Source organism: Zingiber officinale, chromosome 2B, assembly GCF_018446385.1.
Source record: "Zingiber officinale cultivar Zhangliang chromosome 2B, Zo_v1.1, whole genome shotgun sequence".
NCBI classification, from domain to species: domain Eukaryota; kingdom Viridiplantae; phylum Streptophyta; class Magnoliopsida; order Zingiberales; family Zingiberaceae; genus Zingiber; species Zingiber officinale.
Genome location: NC_055989.1, coordinates 61,586,407 through 61,601,406, shown reverse-complemented (window position 1 = coordinate 61,601,406; position 15,000 = coordinate 61,586,407).

The window sequence follows — 15,000 nt, the reverse complement described above, 5'->3', positions numbered from 1 at the left end:
AGTTCCAGTGCCATAAAGAATGTCATTTAAGGTTATATAATAACAATTGTTACTAAAAGTTAAATGGAAACATTTTCTATTTAAGAAAGAAATAGAAACAATGTTCTTTATTAATACTGAAATAAAATAACAATTATCTAGTTCTAAGACAAGTTCGCTAGAAACCTTTAACAAGTATGTTCTACCGACCAAACCTTCTAAACCTGCCTAGCTTCTTGTCTAGATTCTGCCGCTTCGGATAGAGCCTTCGTTCGATCGATCGAACGGCGACCGATCCCGCCATTCGGTCGACCAATCCTTCTTTCCTCACTGGCTTATCTAGTCTGATCAACCCGGTCTGATCGAGTAAGCACCTATCATGGTTTGGTCGACTGATCCCTTGGTCGAACCCAATCAACTCACTGAAAATCTGATCCTTTTGTTTGGCAGTTCGATCGACCAATCAGGATGTTTAGTCGACTTAACAAGGTAAAATATGACCCTGTAAAAATGTTAGTCCTCCTGCAAAATAGAGTTAGAATAATAGCAGATAATATGAAATTTAACTTTTGACAGTCTCCGAACTGTTCGATTCTGACTTTCAGATTTCTTAAAAACCCTAGGTCGAACCGACATCTACTGTTCCGTCTTCAGAGAATGCGTCCTCACCTACTCCTCTCAGGAAAAATTACCTTTTGCTAGACTGGTCCTCTAGACCATTTGGACTTTTGCTTAGCATCCGAGACTCTAGGACTTCATGCTGAACGCCCACTCTACGACCCATCCAGACTTCCACCTGGTCTGTGACCACCAGGATTTTCACTTAGAGTCCCCGACTCTAGGATTTTACCTAAAGTGCTCGACCCACCAAGACTTCGCCCAGTCCTTGGACCAAGAATTCATTGCCTAACCATAGCTAGGACTTTCCATAACCTAGGAATACCACCCCCTAGGACCTAGGGTTATCTCTCCCTAGGATTTTCCACCTGCCTAGAATCCACTAAGACTTTTTACCTAAGAACACTTAGGACTTTCTTGCAAGCTCAATCACATTTATTAGACAACAAGTAACCTTAACTTTGAACCCTTTGTTATAATCAAAGTACAGGTTCGATCGTTTGGTGTTCTCTGCACCAACATATAAACCTCTATAAACTATGATGGATGATGATGTCACCCTTCCTCATGAGTTTGAACCGATAGAGCTTTTGCTTTTGATGTAACCCGAAGTTCCTATCTTGGTCAAACTCGCTAGCCTACCTAGTATAAATCCATACTATGCTGCTAGCGACGTGATATAGATCATGACTTAGGCTTCCCCAAGCTGGGACGTTACATCTTGGGAATAACCTCATCGGGTACATCCCTAGAGAGATCAAGGTTTTCCCAGTCTCGAACTCGAAAAGATCCAGGCTTTCTTAGCCTCAAACGTTGTAGGCTGGCAAAAATCCCATTGGGTATATCCCCAAAAAGACCCAGACTTTCTCAGCCTCGGACGTTGCAACTTGGGAACAACCTCATTCGATACATGCCCAAAAAGACCTAGGCTTTCCCAGCCTCAGGTCATGTAGCATTGGGAAGAACTCCTTTGGGTACATCCTTGGTCAACTAATATGGCGTAGGAGCACCCATCCCAGGGAGTGTCCTCATTCTGTGTTCTATGTTACGAGATCCTCCCTGCTTATAGAGATCTTCCCTAGACCCAACTCTCCTAGGTTGCAAGTATTGCTCCCTTGCAGTCGACTAGAGGGGAGTGAATAGACTGAAATAAAAAAAATACAAACACCTTCTCGACTTATAGCTTTATCAACATAAGCACTTGTACAAAAAAAGAAATAACAAGTAAATTAACAAGAGAAAGAGGCACAGAAATTTTACTTGATTTGTAATTAGAAGATAACTAATCCAAGATGTTTGAAAGCCCACTAAAGTCTCCTTCAGGCGAAGAAACCTCTTACAGCAGGGAAAGCACCCAATTACAAAGCTAAATTGAAAGTAGAATGTTTACAAGTGTTCTTTTTAGCTACTTGGATTAGGGCTGTATTTATAGCTCTGATTGGGGCGCCTAAAAGAGTTTCAAGTGCCTAGACATGGATAAAACTTTATCCACGTCGCAACGGATCATGTCGTAATGAATCTAGATAAAATCTCTGGTCCAGGCACTCAGAATAGTTCCAGGCGCCCAGACTACTTTTGTACAGGGGTGCGTTGCCAAGGCACCATAGCTGGACCAAGCCGGTCTGGGTGCTCGGACTCCAGTCAACCTAGAGTTGACTTTTCATCCGGGTCTTCCACTCCGGCTCTGCTCGCTTGGGTGATTTCGGCCACTTGGAATAGGGCTCACCCAAACCTATTTTTTGGCCTTCTTGAGAAACCTTCCGCTCCAGCTTCTTATCCCTCAGAAATGCCACACGTTTCCTTCTCCTCCGCCGGCATACTCTTCCACAGTGCCTTGTCCCTTGGACGCACCGAGCCTATCGACTCTTTCCCATGCCATCCTTCTCGCTAGCTGCATCTTTCACTCGACCTCCTGTACTTCTAAGTTCCTGTATACTCAGACACAGGGCATCAAACCATAACAGGACCTAATTTGACTTGGTTGATTACATCAAAAATACCATGGGATACTTACAATCTCTCCTTTTTTGATGTAAGCAATCCTAATTAAGTTAGGGTAAACAAAAACCAATTAACAAAAAAAATTACAAGTACATGATTTTCAAAAAAATATACTCTCCCCCTAGACTTAATCTTTAAATCTCCCCTTTTGATCACATTAAAAATGGGGTATGCCATGAAAATAACTTGACATAAAATAAAAATTGAGTCTAAGGGATAAAAAAATAAGATGATTATCCAGAAAAAAATCATTAAGTTTAAAGTTCGAAAATCTATATTTTTATAATTTATAAACTATTTTTGGAAAGAATAATTTTGAAAAATATTTTTAATCATAGAAAAATTCTAAAATTTTTTATAGCGGTAAATGTAACGACCCAATTTTCCCTATTTCAAGTTCTAAAAGTCCATAAAAATATTTGGAAATGCTTTTAAAATATTCTAGAGATTTTTAGGAATTTTTAGAGTATTTTTACGTAATTTTTGGAGGTCGTTTGGTAGGGTTACAAAAAGAAAAGAAGTTGTGACAAAAATCGTTGAAGGTGAGACTCGAACCCAAGACCTCCGGCCGAAACCGACCTAATTGGACGCAGCCAACCAACTGGGCTACGCGTGGTTTGTTAATATGTATGAAGCGGATATATATATGAGTCATAGTAAAGGGCAAAGTTAAACCTAGGTTATAAAAGGGATAAGTTAAGGGGAGAAGGGAATTATTTTCCCGTGACCTAATCTCGCGATCCCTTCCTCTCCCGCGGCGTCGGCTTCCTCTCGGGCGAAATCGCAGCCGCCGCTCGGGCTTCGCCTCCGGCGGTCGGACAAGGACACTGCCCTGAGCTCCTCTTGGACCCGAGCTTCTCTCGTCGATGGGAGCACGCGGACACAAAGGAACGTCGAGATTTGAAGCGAGCCGAAACCCTAGAGGCCTCTTCTCCGATTGTAAGTTCAAGGAAGCAAGTAAGTACTACTCACCTGCGGTAGGAGTTGCTCCGATCTTTCGGTTTCGTTCCTTGTTTCCCGAGTTTCTGGAATCCGAACTATGCTATGAAGATTTTGGCTTTTGGGTGTTCTGCCGTGGGCTTCACAGAGATTCCAAGAACTAGTTTTTTTGTTTGATTGAGCATGTAGTATTGTTTGTGCCGAATCTAAGCTTGCCGGAGATCAAGTTTTTGTTTCTCCTTGTCCTTGTTGAACCTGCCGTGGACTTTAGGAAGGAAAAAGGGTGTAGTGGATTTAACCTTGATTAATGATGCCTTTGTTTCCTACCATTGGGATTGCAACTGGATCGTGTAGCTTGATAGTATGTCTAATTTGCATCAGATGGATTTCCATTGGGTTTCATTTTAGTTTCCAACCCTCTATGCTAGTTCAACGTCTTTTGAGATTCATATGGTTTCGGATTAGCAGGTTTTTAGAATTTCCTGCACCAAGAGACACTCTATGTTAGCTTTTCCTTAGAATTTGACATGCTCAGCTTCTTTGTTTGAATATGCATGCTAGTTACTGTACTGTGCAGAACAATATGCTAAGTTCCTTTAAAAGTTGCTGTGTAGGAATTTTATGCTGTTGCCATGCTATTTCTGTGTATTTCAGTTGAGATACCATGACTTAGGTTGCTGGAATTAGCTTCCCTTCCATGCTACTATCATGTTTTAGAATTTCTGAAGCTATGTTCTTTTGGAAATGGTTTAGGATTAAAAGCACACCAAAAGCTTAATTAAATGCCAAGGCATTTTTAATATCAGAATAAGAAAGATAACAAGAAAAAAAAAAACCAAGAGGCTAGTACCCGACATCCAAGAGCTTGTCGTTAAACAAATCCAGGTGACCATTTCCGAGGTCTTGGCCCTGGTAGACCGAGGTCTGCTCTTTTAGGATTGGTGGCTCGCAACCCCAACCTATTAGGGAACGCGCATGAGATGGTACTAAGCCTGGGCCCAAGAAAAGAAAACCAAAGAAAAGAAAAGTTAAGAAAGAAAGAAAGAAAGAAGAAGTGAGTAAAAGATAGAAATTAAAAGATTAATTTCTAACACAAGGATATAAGAAATGAAATAAGTTACATGCTTAGAATAGATAAAAAGTTAGTTGCTGAAATTCTGAGCTTATAGTATTAATTTCATGTTATCCTGCTAGTTAGTGAGTATGACTTGTATTCAGTTCATTTTCTGTATATCATGAGCACATGCAGATTGCTTTAGTATTCCAGTTTCAGTACTTTTGCATTATATTTATGCATTGCGAGTTTTGTGAGATATATTAGTACTTACTAAGCATTTTCGCTTATAGATCTCTTTTTCCTCCTACCGCAGATAAAGGAAAAACTAGAATATGAAAGGAAGGCGATAAGGAGGATGCATGAAGGATGTGCGTGATGTTTGGAACTATGGAAGCTTGGGACCTTGCTAGAGGATTTAAATGAGTTTTGTTAAGAATCTGATAAGAGTTTAATAGAAGCTTTCTTTAATTTGCTAAAGAGATTAGAGGACCGTACATGTTATTTTATATTGCTGGATTAGATTTAGTCCTATTTTTGTCTACTAGTAAATGCAGATTTAGTTCAATTTTCTTAAGCAGATACAGAATTGGATTTTTGCTCAGTTTTGTACCTCCCAATTGCACCTGTTAGTTTAATTCCTTCTTACATATTCCATAATCTGTTTAATACTCTAATTGGTGCCACGAATTGTGAAATTGATCTGTTTTTGGTTGCTGGATTTATAGTTTTCGATTCTGCTGGAATGTGCTATCTTCATTAATGTTGACATTATGCTAAATTGATGCTTTGGGAAAAAGACCAACAAAGGTGGTTTAATGTTTCCTTATTAATGGTTGAATGTTTGGTTGTTAGTGAATTGTTGTGCATGCAGTATTAGTAGGGACAACCATGACCGAATTATGCAAAAAGTATACACATGCATACAAGTTTAGTAGTAGGTGGTTTCTTTTGCTTATATGCTTTTGATATGGTTGAAGTTTTTCTCTTTGGTTGCTGGAAGCCGTAGCATGCCATGTCCATTATTCGGTTTAAATTCCTACACAAGTCCTTAGCTTGCAATTACAGTTAGTAATGTATGAATTTAGTAAGATGCCATGCTTCACTTGTGTCGTATACCGTGCATGTTTAGTAGGAAGTTACTTTAAATTCAGAATTCCTTTCCAGAAATTTCAAGTAGTGCTTTTATTGCTTTGAACAACCTTAGTATAGTTAGTAGTGAGGTAGCGGTCGCCCTTAGAATAGTAGTCACAGAAGGGTGTCCGTTACAGTTGGTATCAGTGCAGTTCCCATTCTTCAGCATCACACACTCATCAGCATCATCCTTGCCGTCTCCAAGTAAGAAAGTATTTAAATCCCTTTCTTATTTCTGCTTTCCTTATTTTTACTGCAGTATAGAGTACTTTCCTTTTTGAGTACTAAAGTAAGATAAAAGATTTAGTTTCCCCTTTTCTTTATTCATATTTAAGTATGATTAGAAGGGTTAAAGTAAGATATCAAGCCTTTACCTTGCATAATTAGATGGCAAGAAGAGGACGCCCCCGTGCTACTCTCACTGAGGAACCAGCTCAAGGGAACGAAGTGCCTGGGACAACTGAGCCCAACCTTTCTGAAGTAGTTGCTCAGCTCCAGAGGCAAGTAGCAGAGCAGCAGCAAGTGATTGCCAATCTGATGGCAAACCAGCCAGCAGCTCCTCCCCCTCCTCCAGCTGTCACTGCAGAGGCTTCAGTGGTAACTGAGACTCCACCAGCTACGCAGGGAGCCATCACAGCATCGCAGAGACCAGAAGCTTATCTTATACAGTGGCTGAAGCTGAAACCAGAGAGCTTCACAGGAACGACTGAGCCCTGGGATGCCCAGGCTTGGTTTAAAACACTAGAGAGCACTATGGAGCTTCTTGACTGGCCAGAAGTTGAGAAGGTCAAGTGCGCCTCTTTCTGTCTATCTGGAGATGCTCGTATGTGGTGGGAGAGGATAAAGACCAAGAGAGCAGCTGATCAGATGACTTGGGCAGATTTTCAGTCAGAGTTCTATGAAGAATTCTTCCACCTGCAGATTACCAACAAGCACTACGAGGAGTTTATAGAATTCAAACAAGGTGACCTGTCAGTGGAAGAAGCAGCCAAGAAGTTCAACAGACTAGCTCGCACTACTACAAATTGAGGCTAAGACATCACTCCTAAAGTATTGTTTTTGGTCATATAAATGTTGCATTATACCTAAGGTAACGCTTTTCATTCTATCTTATCAGGTCCTGTCATGTTAGATATAACGCAACACTTTTGTCATTTTATGCAACACTTTCTTAAACTGTCGCAATATATAGCAAAGGCAACACTTCTCTATATGCAACATTTTTTTCCTTCCAACAGCAACACTTATTCTTTTGTTACTCTTAAACAATTGCAACACTTTTGACTATTAATAGCAACACTTTTTATAATTTTTTTAACACAATAATTCAACACTTTTCTCCTTAAATGCATCACTTTTTATTAAAACTTTTACCTCTTAAACGCATCACTTATTGATACATATACCACACTTATATTTGTATTTTATTTTTTAAAATGTAACATGTTTGCCCATTAATAGTAATACTTATTTTTTTCATCAATATATTATTGATAATGCAATTTAATTATACAATCAAATACATTTGTATAAAATAGATTATTCAAAATATGATCATTGTATTGTAAAAATTGTACCACATTATATTCTGCTTAAGAATTTTATAAAATTCAATAAATGACATCTACAAATATATAGCCAACTAAAGCACTATACAAAAGCCACCAATTAATACCTTCTTGAATGCCCCAAAAAAGACAACTAACAATACATACTCTTTGTTTGCCTTAAAAAAAATCACATAGGTATATAAAATGTAACACTCATTCCCATTCCCAACTATAACAGCTGCTTAGCTATCCAAAATGCTTGCCACCTACAAGAAAAGCATCACAATGTGGACAACAAAAGTCAGAATAGAGATTTGATCATATAGCAAAAGTAATAATTTTTTTGCTCAACTGACAATATATCTAAGCACACCTTATCCAACCACCATCTTTCAGTTGGAAAATAACCTTTGTGCTCGATCAACTGCAAAGAAGTACCAAACCTCATAGCACAACTAGGAACCAACCATATAAAGAATGATAAACTAGTACTATTATATGAGAAAAATGTATGCGAAAGCACATTGATCTTAGAAATCCTGGAAAATAAAGGAAATAGTAGTGAAATGGGTGTTAGCGAAAAGCAAGAGGTAAAACATATACAAACATGAGGAAAGACTCACATGTTACTAGCTAGTCCAAGTAATCTCCTATTCTATAAATTTGCAATTGGATGCTAAACTTATCATAATTCAAAGCAAAAAATTATATAATTGAGCATCAAACTTGCAAAGTCAATAGCAATAATAAATAGCTATCAATAAAGCCACATAAGGAAGAACTAAACCTCAAGCATCAAATTGCAACAAGTGGGTAATTTCCATAGTCAAAATGAAATGCTTTTCTATGATTAATGGAAGTAAGGACTGGGGATTTAGTTAATTTAAACTTACATGGAAAACATTCATAAGCACTTCCAAATGAACATGCAAAGTTCAAAGTGTCTTTTAAAACACATGCTTTAAATTAAAGAGCTATTCTTGCTCGTTAAGGAAGTAGTAAACTTCAAATCTGCACTCTAAAGAAACTAAACCATATACTCGTGCATATCTAATAGCAAAGAAAACTGGTCATGCTCAACTCATAGCAAACATAACTAGAAAATATACTCTTATTGTCTGAAGATCAAATCAAATAATATCTTCAACTTCAAGTCAAACCATTAACTCCTTTGGAAACCGAATTTCTATCTACAAAAAAACAGAATCAATAACTTGCAACATGTAACTAAAACATGTAATTGAATGCCAACTAAATGCTTAACATATACTATCATATATGGATCAACAGCAAGGATAGGAACATAATTTAGAGATTCACTTCCGTGGCATTCAGATTTGACAACTGGACTTCTATATGGAAACAACTAAGCCACTGTTATCTAACTAAACACTTCCAGAACTAAACTAGAAATCTGCTACCGTTTAAATCCTATATAAAGGCTTGAAAAGAAATAAATCTGCATTGCCACTACAGACTGTTCTAAGCTCTAAATAGAGCTGTGCGTTTCTGCAGCAAACACAAAGAAAACTGGACTGGAATGAACTCCAAAAAGGGGTTGTTCTAAGCTCTAAACAAAGCTGATCACGCCTACAGAAATGCAAAAAGGAATGTGGCTGCTCTAAGCTCCAAATGAAGCTATTCGTGCCCCTATTGTAGCGTAAATCAACCCAAAACTTGCTGGAAAATTAGAACCTAAACCACATGCTCAAAAATCTAAACCATCACAAGTTCATTGCCTGGCAGCAACAATATCCGAATTGCACAGCAAGCCCCAAAGGGAACTGCTCGTGCCCCTTTCTCAGCACAACTGAACTCCACAGCACACTTCAAGAGAAGCTGCTTTTACCCTTTTCATTGCACAATACTAAGTTATGCTTGCTGGTTTGTTTTTAAAATAAAACCTATGCAAAACTTATTCAATCTTTGAGCATGCTACCGCAGAAACACAAAGGAGGAATCAATTCTCAGAACTACACTTAACCCTCTAGCAAAAACTCAATTCTGCACATCACTCCGGAAGCAAAGAAAGAGATCAAAATCCCTAGCAAATAGGAATTCGGCACAACACAATCCGAAACAAAAGAAAGAAACTAAAACCCGAAACTACTCTTACCGCAGGTGAGTAGCACTTACATTGAGTTTTCTTGGACTTACTGCCGGAGAAAGGAACTTCTAGGGTTCAGAGAAACTTCAAATCTCGCGGCTCCTTTGTGTTTCCGAGCTCCCCGCGTCGAGGTGGTCATGCACGGGTGAAGACCGGCCGGAAAAAGCCTTCGCCGGCCGCCGGAGGGAGGAAACCCTAGCTCCTTCGTGTTTCCGCCCGAGAGAAGAACGGCGTCGCGCCGCGAGAAGGAGGAAAAGGTTTCGGGTCGGGAGAAAATAAACCTAAGTTCTCTTTTATCTCTAGGGTTCTTATTATCTAACTACTGCTTAAGTATTATTCATCCCTTTTCTTAATTAACATCGGCCGCCAGCACAGCTGGTCAGGCGGGTTTTGCTCGGATCAAAGGTCTCGGCTTCGATCCCTCAGCCGCGCACTTTTATTCGAATTTATTTTAAACGTTCCAACTATAGCTTAAATATATTTCACTCCATACATGATTAACAAAACTCTCGCAGATCTGTTGGTTGGGCTGAGTTCGTTAAGACTCGGGTTTGGGTCCGTGATCTTGGGTTCAAAATCCGACTTCAACATATATTATTATTATTTTTTTTTACTTCTTCCTCTTGGTAAAAATACCAAACGAACTCCAAAAATTGTGTAAAAATACTCTAAAAATTCCTAAAAATCTCTAGAATTTTTCTATAGCATTTAAAAATATTTTTGAATTATTTTTGGAGCTCAAAATAAGGAAATTTGGGTCGTTACAACGACGACCGGAGACGGCGATCAGTGGCGCTGCAAGGGCAGCGACGTCGGCGATAGGGGCAGTGCGGTGAGTTTGCGAGAGGGGGAGGGACTGGTGGCGGCGTCAAGTGAGAAAGGGAAATCACGAGTGGAATTAGGGTATGGAACTTAAGTTTTCATTATATACATTATATTATATAGGTAGATTTAAATAATTTAATGAAATCAATTAATTCCAACTTAATTATTATTCAAATAAGATTTCTCTCAAAACACGTCTTATTAACTTTATTTAAATTTCTAAAAAAAATTACAAAAATTCTATAAATTTATTTCTCTAATAATAGTTATTATTTAATTATCGTATCTTGTAATAATTCATTAATATTTTTATGGATTCATGGAACGTCGTCATTTAAATTTTTTGTAGTTTTAAATGATAATGGATCCACTCCATGAAAAATTCACAAATCATAATTTTCCACAAACTCCTCACTTTTCACACGATTATACACCTGACGAAGATGTTCAATTCGCTAGAGACGTCCACGGAGAGGGCTTCGCCAGATATGTTCAACGAAGATAGAGTTTAGATTGGCTTGCAGCAGAGAAATTTTATTGAGGGAGCATGAGGAGGAGGTTGCGAGTTTAGGGTTAGAGCAGAGAAGTTCGGTGGAGGGAGGGGAGGAACACGCGATTCAAGGGTTTGCGTGAGGGAGATTGCGGGTTTAGGTTCGTGTGAGGGAGGTCGCAAGTTTAGGGAGGGAGTTCACGAGTTTTGTTCATGCACGGGAGCTCTGTTTGGTGAAAAATAGTTGCTGGTAGATTGCGAAAAATAAACATATCATTGATCCCGGTTGCGCCAAATATTACTACTACCGCAACATATTTAAAAAGTGTTACGTATTCCTGCACTATTGCAACACTTTTACAAAAGTGTTGCCATTTCTAATATCAACTGCAACACTTTTAAAAAATGTGTTGCATTTTAGTTATAATGCAACACTTATTTGAAAGTGTTGCATGTTTTTTCCAAAACTTGATATATGACAACAATTTACTAAAGTGTTGCTCCCAAAGTGATACCTTAGGCTCATTTTGTAGTAGTGTCGTCTCTGTCCAGAGCTAGTGAGTACAGAGAAGGAGCGAGTCAAACTGATGCTCAGAATGCTGAAACCACAGATAGCACTGAACGTGAGCAGTGGAGCTCATCGGCCCCAGACTGGTGAAGAATTGATCAGTAGAGCATTAATTGCTGAACATTACATGAACAACATCAAAGCACAGCGAGCACAACATAAGCCAGTGAAGACAGAGGACAAGACAGCAGGAAGTCAGAAGTCACAGTCAAGTAAGCAGAACTGGAAAGGCAAAGGTAAAAGGAAGCAGTGGAACACAGGAGGTGGCCAGAAGGGAGGGCCAGCAAACAAGCAGACAAAGTTTCCTCCCTGCCCCAAATGTGGGAGAACACATCCAGGAGCCTGTCTTTTGGGTAAGACTGATGTTACTCCTGTGGTCAGGAGGGACACATGGCTAAAGAGTGTCCTAACAAATTCAAAGCACCTCAACCACAGCCATTGCAATATGGAGGCCAGCCTGCACAGTTGCACCACATGGAAGCAGCATTGGAGGGAGCCTATATCAGTCAAGGAAGGTTATAAGCCCCACCAGTTCCAGCCTTTGATGGTGCCAGAGTATTCTCCCTCACCAAAGAAGAAGCTGCTAGTGCCTCCACGGTCGTAACAGGTCAAGTAGTTATTTTCCAGCACATAGCTACAGTACTGTTTGACACTGGGGCGACCGATTCTTTTGTATCGCTACCTTTTGCCAGTAGGTTACAGGTGCCTACAGAGAGTATGAACTCCAGGTTCTTAATGACCCTACCTTCTGGGGAAGTCATGGAATCCAATCAGTGGCTCTGAGCCGTACTGGTCAGAATTGCAGACCGAGAGCTATTTGTAAATCTGATAGTTCTCGCCATGCAGGATTTCGATATCATTTTTTGTATGGATTTCCTCAGCAAGTACAGTGTCTCAATGGACTGTCGCAGAAGGAAAGTAATTTTTAGTCCAGAAGGTGAGCCAACTTTTGAGTTCACAGGAGTGCCAAGGAAGAAGACCCAGAAGCTCCTCTCATCTCTAGCAGCACACCAGATGTTAGCTAAAGGGTGTGCAGGTTTTCTTGCATACATAGTAAAGGCAGAAGAGCAGAAGGGACCCAAGCAGGAGGAGGTCTGGGTAGTATGCGAGTATCCAGAAGTATTTCCAGAAGAGCTACCAGGACTACCCCCCGACAGAGAGATGGAATTTGAGATTGAATTGATTCCTGGAACCGGTCCAATTTCAAAAGCTCCGTATCGCATGTCTCCAGCAGAGCTGAAGGAGTTACAAGAGCAACTACAGGAGTTACTTGACAAAGGCTTCATTCGCCCTAGTCACTCACCTTGGGGAGCTCCTGTGTTGTTTGTTAAAAAGAAAGATGGAACAATGCGGATGTGCATAGATTACAGAGCTTTGAATCAAGTGACGATCAAGAACAAGTACCCTCTTCCCAGGATCGACGACTTATTTGATCAGTTAAGAGGAGCAACGGTGTTCTCAAAGATAGACCTACGCTCTGGGTACCATCAGCTGAAGGTGAAAGAAAGAGATATACCCAGAACGGCGTTCAGGACCAGATATGGACACTACGAGTTTGTGGTCATGCCTTTTGGAGTGACCAATGCACCTGCGGTCTTCATGGACTTAATGAACAGGGTGTTCAGAGAGTACCTTGACAAATTTGTCATTGTATTCATTGATGACATTCTGATCTATTCTAGGACCCCAGAGGAGCATGACACGCACTTGAGAATAGTATTGCAGACCCTTCAGCAGAAGCAGCTTTATGCTAAATTCTCCAAGTGCGAGTTCTGGTTAAATCAGGTGGCATTTTTAGGTCACATAATTTCTAAAGAAGGCATTCAAGTGGATCCAGCCAAAGTGGAAGCGGTCAACAACTGGAGTAGACCCAAGAACGTCAGAGAGATCAGAAGCTTCCTTGGTTTAGCAGGGTACTACAGGAAGTTCGTGGAGAATTTTTCCAGGATAGCTTCTCCACTAACAGCCCTCACCAGAAAGAACAAGAGATTCGAATGGTCAGATAAATGTGAGCAGAGCTTCCAAGAGCTAAAGAAGAGATTAATCAGTGCTCCCATTCTGGCTGTTCCACAGAGCGACAAGAGTTTCGACATCTACAGCGATGCTTCCAAGATGGGCTTAGGAGCTGTACTCATGCAAGAAGGAAAAGTCATAGCTTATGCTTCCAGACAACTCAAAGACTATGAGAAGAACTACCCTACTCATGATCTTGAGCTGGCAGCTGTGGTTTTTGCACTTAAACTCTGGCGACATTATTTGTATGGAGTTCAGTGTAGAATCTTCACAGATCATCAGAGTCTTAAGTACTTCTTCACTCAGAAGGACTTAAACATGAGACAGCGTAGGTGGCTGGAGTTGGTCAAAGATTACGACTGTGAAATTCTCTACCACCCAGGCAAAGCTAACAAAGTGGCAGATGCACTAAGCGGAAAGTCCAGTGCATCCCTGATGTCTTTGTCATCACTAGCCCTGCCACTGCAGAAGGAGTTGTCAGATTTTGGACTTGAAATTATCGAAGGACAGCTCTCTGCATTGACCTTAGAGTCTACATTGCTTGTGGAGATACAGAGAAAGCAAAGTGAAGATCCGGACATCCAGAAGATCAAGCAGGGGATACAAAAAGAAGATAACTCAGAGTTTAGAGTAACAGATAGCGGAATTCTTTATCAGGGGAGTCGCATTTGCGTGCCCAATGATGAGGAACTGAGAAAGAAGATTTTAGAGGAAGCTCACAGTACACCATATTCCATGCATCCTGGTTCTTCCAAGATGTACCAAGATGTGAAACAGAGATTTTGGTGGTCAGGACTCAAAAGAGATGTAGCTAAGCATGTCAGTACCTGCTTGACATGCCAGAGAGTCAAAGCAGAACACCAGAGACCAGGAGGAGTTCTTCAGCCTCTTCCAATACCAGAATGGAAATGGGAAGACATTTCCATGGACTTCATAACAGGTCTTCCAAGAACCACCAATGGATATGATGCGATATGGGTAATAGTAGACCGATTGACCAAGTCTGCTCACTTCCTAGCCATTAAGGTGTCCCACTCCATAGAGCAGTTAGCCCAGCTATATGTTAGAGAGGTAGTCAGACTTCATGGAGTTCCTAAATCTATCGTTTCTGATAGAGATGGGCGCTTCACCTCACACTTTTGGGAGTGCGTTCAGAATGCACTAGGCACCAAACTCAAGTTCAGCACAGCTTTCCATCCACAGACTGATGGACAGACAAAGAGAGTGAATCAGATTTTAGAAGACATGCTCAGAGCTTGTGCGCTAGATTTCAAAGGAAGTTGGTGCAAGTATCTGTGCTTAGCTGAATTCACTTACAACAATAGCTATCAGGCCACCATCAAGATGACACCTTATGAAGCACTATATGGCAGGAAATGCAGATCACCCATATGCTGGCAAGAAGCAGGAGAGAGAAAAGAGATGGAAGCAGAGTTGGGCATTCAGACAGAGGTGATAGACGAGACTACTCACGTAATCCAAAAAATCAGACAGAGAATTGAGACTGCCCAGAGCAAACAGAAGAGTTATGCTGATATGCGCCGTAGGCCATTGGAATTCCAAGTAGGAGATTCGGTTTTCCTCAAGGTCGCTCCTATGAAGGGAGTGATGAGATTTGGCAAGAAGGGCAAATTAAGTCCTCGTTACGTAGGACCTTACCTGATCATAGAGAGGATTAGAAAAGTAGCTTACAGGCTGGACTTACCACAAGACATGTCAGCA